The sequence below is a fragment of the Lonchura striata genome, chromosome 4 (assembly GCF_046129695.1).
Source record: "Lonchura striata isolate bLonStr1 chromosome 4, bLonStr1.mat, whole genome shotgun sequence".
In the NCBI taxonomy this organism is placed as follows: Eukaryota; Metazoa; Chordata; class Aves; order Passeriformes; family Estrildidae; genus Lonchura; species Lonchura striata.
Window position 1 is genome coordinate 64816276 of NC_134606.1, and position 7290 is coordinate 64823565.

Genomic DNA, 7290 nt, shown 5'->3' on the forward strand with positions numbered 1-7290 from the left:
GCGAGGCCCGGCCCGGCCCGTCCCGGCGGGAGCCGCCAAGCCGCGCGCGAGTCGCCCCGCGAGCCCGCGCTCGCGAGACTTCCCCCGCGAGCAGCGCGCGCCGCCGCCGGTGGGGGCGCTGCGGCGCGCGCCGGCCCCGCCGAGCTCGGCGGCGCTCGGTGCGACCGCGGCGTCCCCGCCTCCCTGCGATGCACAGCCGTACGGGAAACCTGAGTTCAAATCGCGGCTGGCATCGCGTTTCACGCCCTGTGTACGATCACAGCGTATTCCGAGTTGGAAGGGACCCGCGAGGATCGCCGAGTCCGCCTCCTGGCCCTGCACAGGCCATGCCCGAGGGTCACACTGTGCCCCAGCGTGGTCCGGATGCTTCTTGAGCTCGTGCTGTGACCACTTTCCTGGGGAGCCTGTTCCAGCGCAGGCCCAGCCTCTGGGGGTAGGATTTTTTTCCTGACATCCAACCTAAACTTCCCCAACAAAACTTCAGGGCGTTCCCTGGGGGATCCTCTCGCTGTCACCACAGAGAAGAGCTCAGTGCTTATCCCTCCTCTTCCCTTCAATCTCCAACTGCAATGGGGTCTCCCCTCAGTCTGCTACAGGCTGAACTGACCTCAATTGCTCCACACGTGGCTTCGCCTCAAGGCCCTTCACCATCTTCACAGCCCTCCAGGAAAGGCTCAGGAATCACCTGAGGAGGTGAAGCCATGCTCTGGCTGGAGCCCAGCAGCAGCCCCGCACCCCGTGCGGGAGCGGCAGGGAGCGTGGTTAAAGCAGGTGACAGCAGTGTGCTATACCGTAAGTTACTCAAGAGGCAGCTTCAGGTTGCTCTATGGGCTCCTCATCTCTCCATGAGCTCTGGGTAGAGGGACTTGAACATTCACAGAAAGGGTGTCACACAGAGCCACCCTCCAAAGTCCCCTGCTCTCGCTTGCTCAGGTTGAGCCAGGCCAAGTTTGTAGGCACAGAAGTACACTTTTGTAACCTAAATACAACCACAGTGTCTGCTCCCAGCTTGAAGCATCGTGGGCTGCAGCCCCCTGCTTTAGGATGTAATTGAGCAGATCTACACCTGCAATGCCTCACAGATAACCTGCCAGGTGCCACCTACCAGAGCATGCATCCCAGAACCCTGGAGTGCACGGAATAGGATGAAACTGAACAGGAAAAGCTGCTTAAGAGCACTACTATTGCACTCAAGGTGCTAACAGAGGCTGTCCAAAGGGCCAGACCTGAGCTAGTTAGAAGCAAAACTCCCCTGACTGGTTCACAATGTGGACAGTCATGTTCTCCACATTATCCAAATTGCTCTATACATCTGCAGATTTGTCACACCAGTAGGTATTCCGGCAATATTCACAAGAGTTGTCAGTGTAGATGCAGCCACTGAGTGCACTCCATAGGTTTGTGGAGCTGCATCTTCCATCTTCTGAGAAACCATTGTAGCCTGGAATGTAGCAGCAAAACAGACCATCTTCATGATGATTATTACAACCTTCATTCCATTGTCTTTTATTACAGGCATCCTTTAATATTTTTTGAAGTTAAAATTATTAGCTTTGACATTTCCAAAAGACGGTGTCACTTTTTTTCTGCTAGAACTGCTCAGAAGAATAAATTCCCAGAAAATATCAATTTTCCTAGAATAGGATTTCTCAGCTAATCACAAATTTACTGACATATTTTTCCAACTCCTCGTTGTCCTCTCTTATCACAGATGAAAACTCTGTCCCTGAGCTTCGCTAAATGCTTTTCATTCAGGTACACAGTTTGAACTTTAAAAATACATGTGGCAGCAAATTACAAATTAAAATAACTGTGTTATTTTAGCCAGCTCTATTCTTCCAGCGTAGTTTTGTGTCTACTTGCTGTGCCTCAGCTCCTGCCCCTCTCCCAGAGCTGCTCCAGATAATGCAGTGCTCTCTGTGTAGTGAGGAGTGTAAGTCATGGTGGGAAGGGAGCTACATTCCCCCTTTCCCATTTTTCATCTTTTGCCTCCCCTGCAAAGCACACAAACAAAACCACACATGGAGAATCACTGGTGAAGGAAAATGGGGTAGAAGGCCCTTGGGAAGAAGTCAGGTGTTTGGGAAGAGTGGCGAGGATATTTCAACACCTTTGACACCATCTTTTAGACTAAAACTGATAGGTAGGATCTGGTTTGATGGGGAAGGTAGAAAAGCACAACTCCATCCAAATCTCATTGATCCTTGGCCATCTAGCAAAATAAAACAGCACCATGCCAGGGTGTGGGGGTGTTGAGATATTTGTGTTATTGGTATCAGAAAAGGTGAATGTTCAGCTCTACTTCAACAGGCAAAATAATTGAAAAAAAAAAAAAGAATCTTGCCAAAAGTTAAAAGACAAAAGGCTCTAATTTTTTTTTTTTTGAATTTTCTGAAGTCCTGAAAGTAGCACAGAAGACTATGCAAAAAACCTCCAGAAAACCAAAACTGAAACAAAACCCCACCCAACAACAACAACCAAACCACCCCCCTCCAAAGAAACACCCCAACGAAAGCAGGAAAGAGGACTTTCCAAGTTAACATGAAAAAGTTCACAAACACACAAAACCATAACAGTCCATACAGAGTCCAGATGTGAAGACCTTAAATTGAAAGCAACCAATGGCATAAAGAAATTCATAACAGAAGTTACTGAACCTACTGAACACCTACATAATGGTCAAATGCACAGTAAAGGAAGATATCCCCTCTCAGCCATTACCCAACAGTAGAGACAACTAATTACTAACATGCTTATGAAGTTAGTAAACAACAGTTTAATAACAGATTTTTGTCAAATCTCTCAGGTGACACATCTTTCAATTTTGTTGCTTAGTTGTGCAATCTAATTTTAATTAATGTTCTTTAGATGGCTCCTTGTTAAACAAGAAATTGAAACACCACAAGTAAAAGTAACTCTGATACTATTAGCTGTGCAGCAAGTATGCTAATAGGCATTGCTGAACATGTATCAAAACTGTAAAACTTCCCAAAATTTGGGAAACGGAAGGAGTGAAACAGAGTTGTTTGTAGTTGCTCCATGATATGCTCATTTGGGTTCAAGAAGGTAAGAGAGGGGTAAGAACTTGGTTTGTGTTCAGATCTTAGGTGGGGGATTGTAATTTTTTTTTAGTTTACAGAGCCAAAGCAAGATACTACCCACGTGAGATGAGATACTGCCAGTTCTACTTCCTCACAAGGCTGATGTTGAGCTGGACTATCCCATCAAGAGTAAATACAATTAGACTTATTTCAAAGCCATCACTTCTGTCACTGTCACTTTTCTTCTAGCCTCAGATTAACAGTGCTGCAGGCAAGAGGTGGTGTACACACACACACACGATCAACAGTCAAAGAAGTCATCAAAATAATGCTATATCTATTTCAAAAAACCCAAAAACCACCCCCAAAATAAAACAAAAACCCCAAAACACTCTGCCTATCAGCAAAGGTCACTGTCATCAGCTTTATCGTAACTGTCAACACATTGATTTACAGTATTAAAAAAATCCATCCCCACAAAAAAAAAAAACCTCAACATATGCAAACAATACCATATATTAATTTCAGTAGATTTCTTAATGCAATGGAAACTTTTTAGAGTTTAACATATGTAGGTGTATACATTTCATCCTTGTGCTTTTTAAATTTTGAGTGCCATGAAGATGACATTGAGATTGTTCAAATTTTAGTGTAGCCATCCTGGTAAAATTAAACTTTCACAGAAAAGAAACAGCCCAGACTTCATCTGACGTGCTTAAGCAAACTGTAAGCCTGTCGTGTGTCTACCTTCAAAAAGTAGACTGCAAATATAGTGACATGTGAAGACCAAAAGTTTTTAAAATTGTGTCCAACCACAAATGAGAGAATATTTGGTAACAGCAACATGGCATGCAGATAGCATATCAGACTCTGCTTGTGCCTAGTTTAAAACAATCCCTTTGATCAGTAAATTTTACCCATGCAAAAAAAGATGACCCCATATGGAGTCAAATGCTGATACTCATTACAGAAATCCTCGAAGAATGGAGATTCTGTAACAAGCAGCACCCTCACAGAAAAAAACCCCAGAACTAATAAAATGCTTTTAGATTTTATTTCTTTGCTGCTATGACTGAAAAGCTCAACCAAAAGGCAATCATATATATTTTTTCAATATGCAAAATAAATTTTTGTATAAAAAATAATGCACAAACACAGACACAGATCATTCCATTTTCAAAACTCCAGTTTCTCCTCCATCTCAGCAACTAGGTTCTGCCCTGGCCCTGTTTCCTTTAATGAAGTTCACTCCTCACCTTACAGTATTGCAACCAGAGCGAGACAGGGCAAGGAAAGACTCTTTTGGAAAACTTACCTCCAGGTATGGGCACAACAGTTAAGCCACTTGACTTACAGAATCACAGAATTAACTAGGTTGGAAAAGACCTTTGAGATCATCAAGATTTCCTCCTACTGCTGTTATCCTTAGAGCAAAAAGGGTCTTTAAGAAGTTGGATATAGACCTTCAGTGAAAGATAGGGATAAATCTGAAGAAGTTGTTTTTTTTAAGCAAGACATAATACTTTATTTTTTCTATTTTAACTACATGGGCAGTTTTATCCCTTCAGTAACAGTTCTAGTTGGATTCTACATATACCTAAGTATCAATCTACCTCTATACCCAAAGTTCATACATTGATGCCTCTGCCATGGCATCTTAATCTGATTTTCATTATTTTCTTGCCTTTCTCATGCTGCTATGTTTCTTCTCAGTTGTCATGTGGGCCAATTTTCCCCACAGTGTTTAGATACTTAAATACTCTATTAAAGACTTTGAAAAACACCTTGACAGTTAACATTGATAAGTATCTACTTACCTGTAACTATAGTATCAGAATACACAGGACACACAGCATTCCAACACAGCTTTTATTGCAAAAATGGTGGACCCTCATGTGTGCTGTGGGCTGTGGTTGTTTTCTGTCACGTGTATTTCCTGAGCCTTTGGTTTTAGACATGAATATGCTTTTTGTATTAGCCTATACTCACTGCTTTGGAGTTACTGCTTTGTATACCTCGTCTGAATTCCTTTCTGCAGTAGTGATTATTCTGAATCACAACAGAGATTTGCTACATTAAAAAAAACCTTCTGCTTGCTTACAAAAAACAGAGCAGCTTTTATAAAAGTAATTGGTTTTCAACCCTCCTTCAATTAAAGAGAATAGCTGGGAAAAAATTCATGTCAGAAAGACACAGGAAATCAAAGTAAGACTTCACCAAAGAACTAAGTTTCCTGGAGAAAACGTAACAGCATTTATTCAGATCATTATGTTGCTGGAGATAAAAATTACTATGAGAAAAGTCTGACATTGTGTGTACAGAATGGATAATTTTAGATAATGTAATTTAAAAAATTGTTTGTTTGTTTTTTTAATGCAGAATACCATTCCATTTACAGAACAATAACTGCTTACTTAATTTCAAGTTTCCATCCTTATACACAATGCGCCTACTAAAGGAAAATCTCAAGATCTTAGAACTATCCATTGGAAATTTAAACTTAAAATGTTATCGGGAGCCAACGTTTTCTGATTCTTCATCCCACACTTTAAAGACAGCCCTTCTCCTGGTATACCAAATGCTGTACAAAAAATACAGACCACAAAACCCAAAAAACTGGGGTGAACAGTAGTATTCATAGTGACATCAGCACAGCTCCTAAAGGGCAGCACTGAGTATACTTGCATCACAATCCTAAATATTATCCTATTCATTTTACACAGAGGAAACAAACCCACCAACACTCTCAAAGAGTAAATTTTTGCTTCAACTCTTGATACTGTTTTAAAGTAAACCACTTTTTCAGAGCTTGTTGGTGCTTCCCTGGTACTGGCCACAGGATTTGTGTCCCAGCTTTTAAACTGAGCACTGGAATTGGGGGCAGCTGCACCACATGAGGAGATCAGAGGCTAAATCCTGGTCCTAAGTGGCTCTTTACTTTTTTCCTTCTTTTTATAAAGTTCAAGGGTTAATTTTATTTTGTGCTTCCTCATATTGGGCTGTTAGTGAGTAGAACTAAAGGCAAAAATGTCTTAAGAATTATCACTTCTTTCATTTATGGAGGAAAAAAACAGTTATAACACAAGGTGTGTTTTTCAAATTCAATTTCTAAACTTATATTTACGTAATTGAGTAGAAATTTGATTTTGAAAAAGTTCTTGTAACTTTCACTTATTTAAAGAGGAGAGTGGTGCCTTGAATATAAATTCTAAACCAAAAGATCCTAAAAGGATTTGTGTGCCTGGGGAATTTGAGCCCTGTTACACATAATGCCTTTTCACATGCTGCTCTGTGCCTAACTGGGGACCTTACCTCTGAACACTATTTGTTTCCAGCATTTGGGTTTCAATTATGATCAATTAAAAAAAATAGTTAAATATACACACCATGATTTATAGGTATTATTATCATCAGAGGGTTGAATCACTGTTTTGATGCAATTAACTCCAGACTCTGAGGTGCACTAGCAGGCCAGTCTGAGGCATCCCTAAACTCCCAGGCCTGCATCCTTCACCTCTTAACACAAAATAGAAAGAAAAAACCCTTAAACCTTCAGGTAGTCTGCACAGTTTATAATTGTGCAAAAAAACAGCACCAATGCACAGAAGCAAGTAGCGATTGTTTCCTCTAAAGTATATTCCCTAAAAAGCATATAAAAATATGAAAATGTACATATTTTGAAGTCTGGTAGGAATTCAGGGAAAATAAGGCATATTTATATTTTCTTCCTCTTCTGGCCTTCCGACTGAAACAATCAAGCTGTCTGGGTACCTTGTGCAAGCCCCACACACACATTAAACCCAGGACCTCAAACAGCATTTATTAAAATCTTACTAGGATTGGCCTTTCTGAAAATGTGATACACATTTTCTTTTTATTTCACTGCAGATACAACTTTCCAGGAAAAGGCTTGACAATGATGAGAGATCCTGGGAGAATTTTCAAGAGCAAATCATGATCATTACTACATTACTACCGGCTTTATAATTGCAGGAAAACTTTGAAAGTCTCCATTTTGCCAACTTGGTGCTTTATGTTCTAAACTGTACAGGATTTTATTCTATTCCATTTTAGCATATATTAAAGTTAAAGATTTTGTGTGTGTGCACAGCAGATTACACAACTGTCCACTTCAGCTAACCTTCTTCTTATAAAAAAGCTGAAGAAAACAGATCATCCCCTTAAAATGAAACATGGAAATTTTCTTTTCTAGAGCATCTAGAAAGAAAATAATTGGCACCAGAACTGT